General features: G+C 41.7%; 2 long non-coding RNA genes across 3 annotated transcripts in view; one reads left to right on the plus strand and one right to left on the minus strand.

The window, feature by feature from the left end:
- The window catches only part of LOC138160984 (uncharacterized), a 28,986-nt gene that overhangs the window by 7,318 nt on the left and 7,443 nt on the right, over positions 1-14,225 (minus strand). The gene's annotated exons all lie outside the window — the stretch shown is intronic.
- Positions 2,917-14,225, plus strand: part of LOC138160985 (uncharacterized) — a 51,627-nt gene continuing 40,318 nt past the window's right edge. For both annotated transcript variants that reach the window (XR_011168229.1, XR_011168230.1), the window contains exon 1: positions 2,917-3,073. This is a non-coding gene — a long non-coding RNA (uncharacterized lncRNA). The remainder of the gene's footprint in view (positions 3,074-14,225) is intronic.

Raw genomic sequence — 14,225 nt, forward strand, 5'->3', positions numbered from 1 at the left:
TGTTGTGAAGATCAATCAGCCAATAAGCATTTTATTAAGCCCCTCCTATGTGCCAGGAACTATCCTAAGTGCTAGAGACACAGAGAAAGGCAAAAGATAGTCCCTGCCCTCAAGGAGCGTATAATCAAATGGCAGAGACAACATGTAGATTATGTACAAACAGGAGACAGGATAAGCCAGAAGGAGGTTTAGCACTAGAATGAAGAGGGGCTAGGACAGGCTCTCTGTAGGAGGTGGGGTTTTTGCAGAGTCTTCAAGGAAGCCAGGGAGGCCAGGAGAGGAAGATGAGGAGGTAGAACATTTCAGGCACAATCGAGAGCCAGAGAAAGCATGAGGCTGAGAGATGATGTTGTTTGAGGAACAAATGGGATAACATGTGTAAAGCACTTTGTAAGCCTTAAAATGGCTTATAAATCATTGCTATTATTATTATTATTATTATTATTATTATTATAGAAATGTCTATTGTTGACCTATGATTCTATAAATGAACCTCCCTGAGCCTCAGTTTCCCCATCTGTAAAATGAAGGAGTGGGATTAGATGGCCTCTGAGGTTCCTTCTAGCTCTAAATCTATGATTTCCTCCCCTGTTTAGTTTTGTCATCTTGAAATGGGCAAAAAGTCAGCCAAGAATGGAAAAATCTGTCAGCAAACCAGAGAAGAGCAAATGCCCCAGGGTCCCACCCCCCACCCCCCACCCCAAGGGGGCCCCTCTGAGACTTCAGGATAGACTTAGAAATGCTTCTGTCTCTACTTAGGATTTTCCATGGGATGCTTTGAGGGAATCATGAGTCACAGCAAGGTGTAGAGAGGTTGTGCCTGCTGGATAGGGAGGCTCAGGGTTTGGGCTCCCATGGTACATCACTGGTACGTCATTGCCCAGGATGCAACTCCCTCTGCTCAGTCTCTCTTGTCTTCTTCTGAAAAGGGCTTTTCTTCCCTTCTTTCCCTCTCTTCTTTTCCCTTTCTTCAGTAAGAATCTCTGATAGATTTGGAGACCTTGGAGACTTCTCTTTGTCACCCAATTCCATCATGTTTCACACATCCTTGAGTCTGCCCCTGACCTTATAGGAGAGCACCCCTCCTGGTAGGTCATTCTCTTTTGGAGACTGTCCTAAATGTCTAACCTAAATTCCCTTTGCCTGCTGTGCCTACTCAGTCTGTTTTTCCTGGGCTGGAAATAATTTATCCCTTGCCTTTGCAGTTGTGAGTTCAGAGTTCCTTGCAGCTAAGATATATGCTCTCTCTCTCTCTCTCTCTCTCTCTCTCTCTCTCTCTCTCTCTCTCTCTCTCTCTCTCTCTCCCCCTCCCTCCTTCTCTCTTCCCCCCCCTTTCGATTTAGCATCCCTGCATTGTGAAATGCCAATGCTTTTTGAGTTCTCTCACATTGAATGGAGTTTTCAACCGATAGGATGATAATATCATTCAATATTATCTGTAACAATCATTTATTGTAAGCTCTAAAGCATCCTTATCCCAACTTTCTCTCTCCCAAACGATAACAGATTCCCAGAGCTAGGCTGATTCAATCTCACCCTCAGTGTTCTAGGAGTACTTACTCCTGAGAGACAATGTGGTGACTTTGTCTAATGCCATTGGCTTGAGCCCCAACTTGTATGCTTCCCTGGAAGATTGTCAGACCCCAAAAGTCTATGACATATTCTCCCACAAATATACACATAGTCTAGGAGAAAGTAAGCTCATGTTTAGAGTGTACAAGTGGCCAATCGGTAAGATTGATAGAATGAGTTCTCACCTGGTTAAGTTTCTGGAGCTAAAATGGAATGAGATGGTCTCAAACCTCACTCTTACAACTGATATGTTTTTTGTTTGTTTGTTTTTTCTTTTTTTCTGGGGTTTTTTCTAGGGTTACATGACTTGCCCAAGGTCACATGGTTAGTAAGTGTTAGCTGTCTGAGGTCACATTTGAACTCAGGTCCTCCTGACTCCAGGGCGGGTGCTCTATTCACTGGGCCACCTAGCTGCCCCCAACTAATATGTTTTGTTTTTACAACAGCTTCATTTCCAAATATATCTTTCCTTCCTTTCCTACCCAGCAAGCCAGACCCTGGAAACAAACATGTTTTTAAAAAGAAAGAAAAAAGGCAATTCAGCAAAACCTATCAACAAATCAATCATGTATGACAGTATATGCAGTGTTCCATGCCATAGTCCCCTTCTTTTGACAAAAGGGGAGGGAGCTGCATTTTCTCAGCTTTTCTCTGGGGCCAAGATCTTCAGAATGTATATTAACTGGTAGAGTTCCTGACTCATGAGAAATTTCTTTTCAGCACGTCTGTTTCTGGTATGACTGCAAATCTGAGGTTCCCTGATTAAGGAATGTCAGTGGCATTCACAAAGGAGAACTCAAGCGCTAAAACCGGATCACCCATTCTTAAGAGCTGCAATTAACAATTCTATTAGTTATCGGTTATTCAAGTCAGTGATTATCACCATTTACATGGCTTTGGGTTGTTGAAAGGAAGTGAAAGGAAGGAAAGTCACTGTAAAGCAAAGATTATGTGCCGTTTTTCTTTCTAAAAGGTGGGATTTCTTTACGATGTTGTTTAGAAGTGAAAATGATGTTTCACATCTTAAATTTCTGTTATTCCTGAGTTTGCAACGCAGGGATATACTTGTAGACGTTGGCAGTGGACTCTCAAAAAAAAAGACACATGAAGTACTTTTAAATTTGATCTGTATCATTTTCTCCATCACTTTCTTAAGACTAGACAATCAACAAAACGATAAATCAAGTCTTGATCTATAGTGTTTGCTGAAAACTCCACCACCGACTCTTGAGAGCCAGTATGAGCTGGTTACACCACACCCTAGGAAGTATGCTTGTAAGCATGGTTCAGGCAGCTGCCTGCTTGGTGAAATGTCAGCGTCAGAGGCTCTGCACACCAGCCCTGCTTTCAGAGCAGAGGAGTTTAGCTCAACCTAGTCCAGTGATAAGTTTTTCCTGCTCTAAGGAGAAAAGGAGAATGCTAGGCCGTGGACCAGGACTGGGAGTTCTGGAGCCAGCTGGGCAACTAGGGAGGGGCCCAAATGACGGGAAGCCTAGAGCAGGTACTTTCGTCTGGTGAGTGGGAGTCAAGAGATGAGGCATGTATTTAGCTGGGGTTCAGAAGAGGATTAGCAGGGAGAGCAGTCACGTCACTCCTGCTCTAGCCAAAGTGTGGAGGGCCATAATCAACAGAGCCAGAACAAGGTGTTTGTTAAAAATGTTCTCTTTGTGTGACTGAAGGCTCCCAAGGTTCATCCTAACACAAACTGGACTTGTTTTTCTTAGCCCTGGGAGACAGACCTAGGACTAAAGAGTTGACGTAACATGGAAGCAGACAAGTCCAACATAAAGAAAGGTTCTAACTGTTGTCCTCAAATGCAATGGGCTGTGGTGGGGGGTAGAGGGCTTCAGTACAGGTTGTATTATCACTTGTCAGGGATGCTGTAAGATGAATAATTTGAGTGGATGACCGCTGAGATCCCTCAGACTCTCCGAATCTGGCTTTTAGGCATGCTCAGGCTGATAAATGCTTTAATAACTGGATCTCTGGAGAAAAAAATTGTCAGCACGACTCTTTTAAGTTTCATCTTAACATTTACTAACTTTATTAATATCTTAGTGTCATTAACATTTTCTCTCTCACTTTCTTAAATCTGTCATTGGTATTCATCCTTCATTCTCAAAGAGGACCAAAGACATCATAAATCAAACCTCAGTTTGTAGCATTTGCTGATTGTTGGGATGCGAATACTCATAGTGAAAATTTAACAAGCAATTTCCCTTGAGCTTTTTTTTTCTTTTTTAAAATTTTTTTACTTTTTAGTTTACATCATTCATTTCCACAAGATTTTGAGTTGCAAAATTTTTCTCCATTTTCCCCTACCCACCACCCCAAAACAGCTATCCCACTGAATATCCCCTCCCCCAATCTGTTCTCTCCCATATCTTCCCCCATCCCCCCTCCGACTTTCCAGTAGGGCATTCTATGCCTAGTGCCTGTATATCTTATTTCCCAGTTACATGAAAATAATAATAATATATATATTTTTTAATATTTGATTTTAAACCTTTGAATTCTAGATTCTTTCCCTACCTCCCTCTTCACCCACTCTTACTGGGAAGATAAGCAATTCAATATAGGTTGTACACGTGTAGCTAGGCAAAACATTTCCATAGTGGATATACTGTGAAAGACTGACTATATTTCCCTCCCTCCTATCCCACCCCCGACTTGTTCTATTCTCTACTTTGATCCTGTCCCTTTTGAAAAGTGGGTGCTTCCAACTTCCCTCCCTCCTCAGCCTGCCTTCCCTTCCATCATCCCCCCTCTCATCCCCTTCCCCCCTACTCTACTGGAGGGTGAGATACCCTATTTAGTGTGTATGTCATTCCCTCCCTAAGCCAAATTCAATGAGAATAAAGTTGACTCATTCCCTTTTGCCTTCCTGTTCTTCCCCTCCATTGTAAGAGTTTTCTCTTGCCTCTTCTATATGAGATAATTTACCCCATTCTATCTCTCCCCATCTCCTCTCATTATATTCCTCTCTCACTTCTTAATTTCTCCTTTTAAGTATCATCCTTCCCTATTCAACTGGTCCTGTACCGTCTATGTATACCTGCACACATATATACACACACTCACATATGCACTCAAAGCCCATATGCCCTCCTATAGAGATATATATGTATGTATACATATATATATATACACACATTTCTATTTCCTTCAACTATTCTCATACTGAGAAAAGTTTCATAAGTTACAGTTATCGTTTTTCCATGTAGGGATGTAAATAGTTCACCTTTGATAAGTTCCTTATGATTTCTTTTTCCCTGTTTACCTTCTCATGCTTCTCTTGCTTCTTGTATCTAAATGTCAAATTTTCTATTCAAGTCTGATTTTTCATCAAGAATGCTTGAAAGTCCTCTGTTCCATTGAATTACCATATTTTCCCCTTTGGTAAATGACCATATTTACCCAGTTTTGCTGGGTAGGTGATTCTTGGTTTCAATGGCAGGTCCTTTGACCTCCAGAATATCATATGCCAAGCCCTTCAATCCCTCAGTGTAGAAGCTGCCAGATCCTGTGTTATCCTGATTGTGTTTCCACAATATTCAAATTGTTTCTTCCTGGCTGCTTGTAATATTTTTCTCCTTGATCTGGGAACTCTGGAACCTGGCTATAATATTCCTAGGAGTTTTCTTTTGGGGATCTTTTTCTTTTTTTGCTCTTTGGAGGGCAATTGGGGTTAAGTGACTTGCCCAAGGTCACACAGCTAGTTTTCTTGTGTGTGTGTGTTAAGTGTCTGAGGCTGGACTTGAACCCAGGTCCTCCTGACTCCAGCTCCTGTGCTCTATTCACTGTACCACCTAGCCACCCCTTTTTGGGATCTTTTTCAAAAGGTGATGGGTGGATTCTTTCAATCTCTATTTTACCCTCTGGTTCTAAAACATAAGGTTAATGTTCCTTGAGAACTTCTTGAAGGATGATTTCTAGGTTCTTTTTTTGATCATGGCTTTCAGGTAGCCCAATAATTTTTAAATTATCTCTCCTGGATCTATTTTCCAGGTCAGTGGTTTTTCCCATGAGATATTTCACATTGCCTTCTATTTTTTCATTTGTTTGGATCTGTTTATCAGCATCTTGATTTCTCATAAAGTCACTAGCTTCCATTTGCTCCAATCTAATTCTGAAGGAATGATTCTCTTCAGTGAGCTTTTGAGCTTCTTTTTCCATCTGGCAAATTCGGCTGTTTAAGGCATTCTTCTCCTCACTGCCTTTTTGAGTCTCTTTTGCCATTTGAGTTAGTCAAATTTTTTTTTTTTTTGCTTTTTGGAGGGCAGTTGGGGTTAAGTGACTTGCCCAAAGTCACTTGCTAGTAAGATACACTTGCTAGTAAGTGTATCTGGCCTCTGAGGTTGGATGTGAACTCAGGTCCTACTGACTCCAGGGCTGGTGCTCTATTCACTGTACCACCTAGCCACCCCAAGGGTTTTTTGTTGTGTTTTTTTTTTTGTTAGTCTATTTTTAAGATGTTACTTTCTTCAGTCAGGTTGTTGACTCTCATTTTATAATTTTCTTTCATCATTCTCATTTCTCTTCCCAATTTTTCCTCCACTTCTCTTATTTGATTTTCAAAATCCTTCTTAAGCTCCTCTAGTGCCTAAAAGCAGCTTATTCTTTTCTTGGAAGCTTCTGGTGCAGAAGTTCTGACTTTGCAATCTTCCTCCTGTTCCATGCCCCGATTCGTTTTGTCCCCAATAAGGGAATATAAAGTCTAACCACTGTGCTTGCCTTGCTTGCTCATGTTGCCACTCAAATATTTGACTTTTGAGCTTTTTGCCATAGTAGGACTCTGCTACCAGAGCAGGGAGCTTTGTCCCAAATCTCTGGGCTTTTTGCAGCTGCTGGAGCTATTAGCTGCTTCAGCTATCTCTGAAGCCTCCATATGCTCTGGCAAACTGGTCATGCACTCCAGGGCTTCCACCCTAGACCACAATCCAGATCCAAGCTGGTTAAAGCAAGAGTGATTACCCCTCAGACAGGTCACTTGCTCCCCCTACAACCTGCAGGCCAGGAGCTCTAAAGCAGCCACATGGCAGTGGCTGGATGGTCACCTTGCCTCAACTGCTTCTCCCTCCAGGTGGCAAAGGCCAGACCGAACTCCCAGTTCCCAAAGTCCACACTGCACTGACCTCTCACTATGTCCTTAGCATATATGGGTTGATAATTCTGGAAACTTCCACAGCTGCTGGTAATCTGAAGTCCCTCCAGCTGGCAGCTGATTGTGGCCACCCTGAGGCTAAAACCTCTGGCTCACACAGGGCTCTGCACTGGCCCCTTCCTGCTGGCCTGCCGGGCTGTCCTCAGTGGGAGGTTAGCTTCTCTCTGTCATTTTGTGGGTTCTGTAGCTTCAAAGTTTGTTTAGAGTCATTTTTCACATGAATTGGAGGAGGTGGGAGTGGGAGCCACATGGAAGTCCTGTTCCGCGTGGAACTCCTCCATCTTGACTCTGCCCCTCCCCTGAGCTTTTTCTAGCTGGCTCCAGTACATCCCTACTTTTAGGACCCATGAGGTGAAATACCTATGTCCCACAGAGAGTGAAATTATTTTAAAAATATTCATATTTATAAAAAAGCAAGATAAAAAAGTGTCACTTATTTCACCCCTCTCTGACACTACCCCTGTTATACCATGACTGCTGATCCTAATCCTGGTTCTGCTAATCAATGTGGGAAATCAAAGAAAGAGGAAAAAGTCCTGTACGCACAGAGGTATTTATAACAACTTTTTGTGGTGGCACAAAACTCTAGACACCAAGGGGATGCCCATCAGTTAGGGAATGGCTGAACAAATTGTGATACATGAATGTAATCAAGTACTATTGTGCTATAAGAAGAAAGGGTAAAGACGGTTTTAGAGAGACAGGGAAAGAATTGCATGAACTGATGCAGAGGAAAGTGAGTGGAACCAGAAGAGCAATGTGTGCTACAACATCAGTATTATAAAGACAAAAAATTTTGAAAGATTTAAGTACTGTAATCAACTAAATGACTCAGCATGATTCCAGAGTCCTGATAAAGAAGAAAGCAGCTCATCTTATAACAGAAATGGTGGCTTAGCATGCAGAATAAGAAGCACATTTTTTGGACATGACCAAATTGTCGGGGAGGCTAGGTGGCAAATTGGAATTTGTTTTCCTTGACTGTGTGTGATACAGGGGTTCTTCTTCCCTCCCTCCGTTTTTCCTTCCTCCTGCCCTCCTTCTCCTTTATCTCTTTCTCTTCTTTCTTTCTTTTTCTCTTTTTATTTCCCCTTTCTCTTTCTTTTCCTTTTTTGTTTGCTTCCTTCTTTCCTCCCTCCATCTCTCCCCTCTTTTTCTTTCTCTTACCTTCTTTCTTTCTTTGTTTCTTGTCCTTCCTTTCTCATTCTTCCTTCCTTTCTTCCTTCCTTCCTTCACCTAGATTGGCATCTGGGTTGCACACTGATTAGAGATAGGACTTCCATTAAGAAGACCCTTGTTCAAATCCAATCTCACACACTTTCTGTGCGATCCTGGGCAAAGCACTTAACTTCTGTCTGCCTCAGTTTCCTCAGCTATAAAATGGGCATAATAAAGGCACTTACTTCACAGAGTTGTTGTGAGGATCAAATGAAATGTTTACAAAGCACATAGTACAGTGTCTGGCACATAGTAGGTACCTAGGAAATGTTTCTTCTTTTCCCTCTCTCCTTCCTTCCTTCCCTTCTTTCTTTACTTCTTTCCTCTTTCTTCCTCTTCAGTGAGTGTGGAAAGAGGAGAAAGAAAGAAAGAGTGAATGCTGAATAATTGAAAAAAATTAAAAATCAGTATTGATTTGAAAATGATTGATTCAAAAATCTGAAAATTGATTAATTGAAAAATTAGATTATATTCAAGGCCTACAATGTTCATTGAAGCCTATGTGAATTTATACTTCTATGGCTTTCTTTTGACGTACACAACAATTAATCTAATTAACAGGTGCATACTATGTAATATGGAATTAAAACGTATCTAATTCATGTGTACTTGTGCTGCATCAGTTCTTTGAGGAGCACAACCAGTGATGTGCTGGAGCCAGTTCATATTAGCTTGTAAGAGCTGGTTGTTAAATATTCAGCATGAACATTTACACCTTAGAAATCATCAAATGTTACAAATCAGAACTTGACTTATTGTTTTGCTGTTTGTCTAGACTTAAGAAAATGATGGAGAAAATGTTAATAATGCAGATTAAATTTTAAAGTCTATCATGTCTATATAGGGATTTCCCTCTCCCCTGGTGAGCTAGTTGTTAAACCTTCACTAGCACATCACTGAACACAACCTAAAGTTCGTGAAACACTTCTTTCTTGGGTATCAATTCTCACACAGTATGCTTGTGTCTACCCATCACTAGCATCACCAGTTTCTATACTTTCAGACTGCTTCACCTGTCCTTTAACCTGGTCTGAATTCCCTTTCAAATTGTTTGAAGAACGATATATCTATATATAGTAATAAAATATTATATATAATATTATTTATTTTATATTATATCTACATATCTATTCTATCCATATAGTATAATATAATACTAATTATAATAATGATATTATTATATAACAATATAAAATATTGTTAATGATATCTATATAGAGAGTATAATATATAACAGGATCTATCTCCTAGTCCAAAAGGGCTTTGTTTTCCAGCACTGCTGAGTGAACCCATAATAGCAGGGCCTTTCAAACATACGGTTCTGAGCACCTGATGGTCTTGTTAGAAACTGTTCCAGAATGGCAAGAATGCAAAAGATATCTAGTTTGTCTACTTCAAAAAAACCTGCCTCTCCCAAGCCTGAAAGAATTATTCAGATCTACTGCCAACTTGTAACTTTCCTAGGGAAGATAAAAAAGAGAGATCATATGCTTGTCACATCCTTTATGATAACTGCTCCTTTCTGATGTGTTTCTTGCTTCTCTGTGTTTCAGGAGGGGCTCTCAAACACCTTTGCATAATCCTCATGCTTCCCTTCAGGATTATCCTGGCTCTCTATTAAGCCATACCTCTAGGTTGTATCTGTCAGCTACATGCCTCACAGACTAGACTTCACTCATTGCTTTTTTAATCAGCAAAGTCAACCAGAAAGCCCTAGGTCAGGTGTTCTGTGCCTGGGGTCTGCGGATAGATTTCAAGGGATCCAATGAACTTGGATTGGGAAAGCATATGTCTTTATTTTTATGAAATTCTAACTGAAATTTGGCATTTTCTTCTATTGTGATTTTTTTTGGAAGGAAGGGGAGAAGGAAGGAAGGAAGAAAGTGAGGAAAAGAGGGAAAGAAGGATTGAAGGAAGGAAGGAAGGAAGGAAGGAAGGAAGGAAGGAAGGAAGGAAGGAAGGAAGGAAGGAAAGAAACATTTTCTAAGTGTAGACACTATTTGCCAGGCACTGGGCTAAATGCTTTACAAAGATAATCTCTTTTGATACTCACAACAGGTCTGGGAGGTAGATGCTATTTTTATCATCATTTTACGGTAAAGGAAACTGAGACAGAGATGAAGTGACTTGCTCGAGGTCATACGGTGAGTAAGTGTCTGAGAAGGGTCCAGGCCTGGACCACCTCTGGCTACTGAAAATAAAGAGATCTATAGATTCTTTCTTTCTTTTTGCTTTTTGGAGGGGGGAAGGTAGAACAATTGGGGTTAAGTGACTTGCCCAAGGTCACACGGATAGTTTTTGTGTTAAGCAGCTGAGGCCAGATTTGAACTCATGTCCTCCTGACTCCAGGGCCAGTGCTCTACTCACCTTGACACCTAGTTGCCCCTATAGATTTCACCAGATTGTCACAGTGGTCCATGATACAAAAAGGGTTAAGAACTCTTGTTCCAGGGAGAGAAAAATCTTCTAGTAGAATAATGTTGTCTGATGTTTTTCACCATGACACAGCCCTAAAGTTGTAACTCTCTCTAGGTCTTTTGGGCTGACAGTCTCCATCTGAACAACATTAAATATGAGATCATAAGAATTGTTTTGGTGAGAGGAAAGGGAAAGGTGAGCATTTAAATTTTTTTTTGATTCAATAATAGAGTAGTAGGTGAAGAAAAAAGAAGACAAGAAGGGAAAAAGAAAAATAAGGAGGAGGGGAAGTGAGATCGAAGCCCCTGATTTTCTAAAATCCATGCCTCATTATTGTTGTTGAGTCATGTCCAACTCTTCGTGACTCCATCTGGGATGTTCTTCACAAAGTTGCTGAAGTGATTTGCCATTGCTTCTCCAGCTCATTTTATAGCTGAGGAAACTGAGGTAAACAGGGTTAAGTGACTTGTCCAGGGTCACACAGCCAACAAGTGTCTGAAGTCAGATTTGAATTCATAAAGGTGATTCTTTCTGACTCCAGGCCCAGTGCACAATCCACTGTACTACCTAGTTGCTCTATGCCTCGTAGTAGACCATAATAATAATAATAAAAATAATAACTAACACCATATAGCACTTTCTATGTACCGAGCTCTGTGCTAAATAAACACTTTACAATAATTATCTCATTTGATCCTAACAACAATCCTGGAAAGTACTATTATAATCCCCATTTCATAGATTAGAAAACTGAGGCAAAGAGAGGTGAAGTGAATTGTCCAAGGTCACACAGTTAATAAGTGTCTGAAGCTAGATTTGAAGTCTTTCTTCTTGACTGCAGGCCCCACACTCTAATCACTGCACTTCCTAATATAGGAAGAGGGATATATTTGGAGTCGTAAGATCTAGGTTCAAATAGTAGCACAGCCACTTACTTTCTCCTCAAACTTGAACAAATCATTTCACCTGGGTCTCTGTTTGTTTTGTTTTGTTTGTTTAGTTTTGTTTTTCCAGTAAAAATGAGAGGTTTGGACGAGATGAGCTAGGGTTCCTTCCAGCTCCAAATACTTCTGAAATGGAGGACAGTCGATCAGAGGAGCTCTCTGATTTGCTGGACTGGGGAACCTCCCAAAGAGATAGGCATGCCCTCTGACTCTGCAGGAGTGGACATGTGCTCTGGCTCTGTGTGAAGCAACTGGTCTTTGGGGATGACCTCGGAAGCCCTTATTGGCCTCCATGCCTGGGAAAAGTTGTATCAAAATGGGGCTGTGAGAAACACTAAGCCAAGAGGAAAACTCACTCAATCGTTCCTAAAAGGAAAAAAGAAAGGCTAGTTTGTCTTTGCCTCTCTTTTGAGTGGTTCACTTTGGGACTCTGCCAGCTCTCCTTTGGACTTCCAGGTAAGCAGGGGAGGGAATTCCTCTCCTCTTGTCCCACTCCAGCAGCCATAGAGGCCACCAAGCAACCATGGGGGTGAACACATGGCAGTGAGAATGTATTCTTTGTACACAGGACATAACCATCTTCTATCTGACCTACACTGTACGGATACCTTTGTACTCCTTCCTTTTGAGGGAGACCTTCAGCTTGAGCCTATTTCCTCCAGCATGCATCTAGGCAAATCTGAGACTGGGCTTCAAGTACCAGGATATCTCTTCTCTTTGGTGTTTCCTTTTCTGAGTCCAAGTCCTGACTAGTTATCCTGAGAAGTGGGTGTTTACAGTCTTAGTAATAACCTTGTGAATTTGAGAGGTCAAGAGTTCCTGAATCCGTGCTAGATGCCCAAAAAAGAGATGATGATTCCTGTAGCAACGCTGCTTCTGGGAAGAGAGGAGGCACCACCTCCAGGAGAAACTGCCAAGGGGATATTGATGTTGGAAAGGCTAAGGAAGCTCAGTTCATGCCCTGGTTTGCCAAGAGCTCTGGACTTGGGATCTGTATAGACAGTGCTCAGCATTCCCAAAATGTGCCAAGCTCCATGCTAAGCACTTTATGATAATTCTCTCATTTGATCCTTTTGGGAGAGTAGCGTAAGTGTGATGGGTTACGGGGTTATAGTTTAATTATTTAAAATTGCTCTTGCACACTTATGAGCCTCCTATGTTTTGAATGTCAATAAGGAATAAGGATTGTACACAAGGGAGACTATGTTTTGTCTGTTTCCAACCAACCAAGTGTGTTGGCTTAGCACCAAAGGACTCAGGAACTTTGGAATGGTGAATCGATCCTCTTCTTGGCTCATTAGCCTTGTGATGGCAGTGGGGGAGAAGCTGCATAAGTTAGGAAGGAGTGATGCCTTCTCAGCCATCTCCCCCTTTACCCCTCCCTGTCCCCCCACGTCTACCTCTCCCCCTTTCCCTCTCCTTCATCCCCCCTCCCTCCTCTCCCTGTCTTTCTCTCTCTCCTTTCTACTCCCTCAGGTTACCCTAAGGGTAACTGCCAGGCCGAAGACCCCATCAGTGAGTTAGAGGGATGTGTGCCCCAAGCTTGTGAAGACTTTCCCTCAGTAGAACGGGCAAATGCCAATTTGTGCCAACAGCCATGAAGGCGGTTGAAGGAGGCACTGTGAAGCACTTAGAGCTTGATCAGGCATCAAAGGTGCCAAGGTCATCCACTGCATCCTGGGCCATTACCAGTCATCCTGACCTTTGTTTTGACCCTGGACTTTGATGACTCTGGAAGAGAGAGTTGAGGCTGGAGCTTTGTGCAACTCTGTCTCTCTTAAATAGAATTCATGCACGAGTCAAGACATCAATCCATCCTGCCATTGGTTCTCTTCAAAAGGAAGGACAAACTCTCCAGGCGTTACTCTTCTCCTTCAACTCTCCAAGTAATGTGACATAACATTGGAACTTCCCATCAAAGGCGAGAGAGGAGTCGATCTTCTCCAGTGCATCAGAAGGCAGCTAGAGCAAGCTGAGTAATCTGAGCATGGTTCTGGGGGCCCGTGGCGCCATTTTACAGTTTGTATTCCCTTCCCTGGGTGTAGGTTACTGAACCGCAGTCCTGAGACTGATGTATCCAGCCTTTGAGGCAACCTCGTGGCTTCTAGAGTCTGATGATCCTGGGCTCATTGTCTGGAGCTGATTTGCAGTAGTGGTGATTTCTACATCAGAGAGGCTACTCTCAGTGGGGAAAGAGCTGGACTTCTGGTCAGGCTTGTCAGAAGACATGGCCCTGGAAAGAATTCCCTGGAGGGAAAACAAAGGAAAGATGGGAGGAAGGAAGAAGGAAGGAAAGTAAGATGGAAAGGAGGAAGGAAAGATGGAAAGATAGGAAAGAAGGATGGAAAGTATAGAGTTGAGGTGAAGGTGAAATGGTAATTCAGTTGTATCACGAAATGCTTAATATTTTAAGTATGAAATTCCCAGTACAATATAACAATGGTTATGATATTGATGCTGCTTGTTTAGTTTTCATAAATATGAATTTGTGGCTCTTGCGTGAGTTAAACATTTCTTTTATACATAAGAAATTAATAATTATCCTACCTTATACCTTGTAATGTTCTACATTGTTCTGCACTATACATTGGATAATTTTCTATTTCTTCCTTTGTGGAGGAACCTTGACATGGTCCAGACTTAGACTTCAATTAATTCCCTCCAGGCCCTTGCTGCAAGTGGCAGAAGTATTAGAAGACTTTTCCCTCAGCAGCTTGACTAGAAGAAACAATAATGTGATGGGGTCGAAATGCAGACATCGTGTGTCTGCATATAGTCAGTCATGTGGAACAGAGAAGGATCACTATGTTCATTTGTGGTGAATGGAAAAATATCCTGAATACTTTGGAATGTGGTCATGGAGAGTAACAGCAAATTTTGCTACCAGAAAAAAAATTTTTTTTTTAATT

The sequence above is a fragment of the Petaurus breviceps genome, unplaced genomic scaffold, assembly GCF_028583685.1.
Source record: "Petaurus breviceps papuanus isolate PSGF00001 unplaced genomic scaffold, PetGlider_PUasm1.0 183, whole genome shotgun sequence".
In the NCBI taxonomy this organism is placed as follows: domain Eukaryota; kingdom Metazoa; phylum Chordata; class Mammalia; order Diprotodontia; family Petauridae; genus Petaurus; species Petaurus breviceps.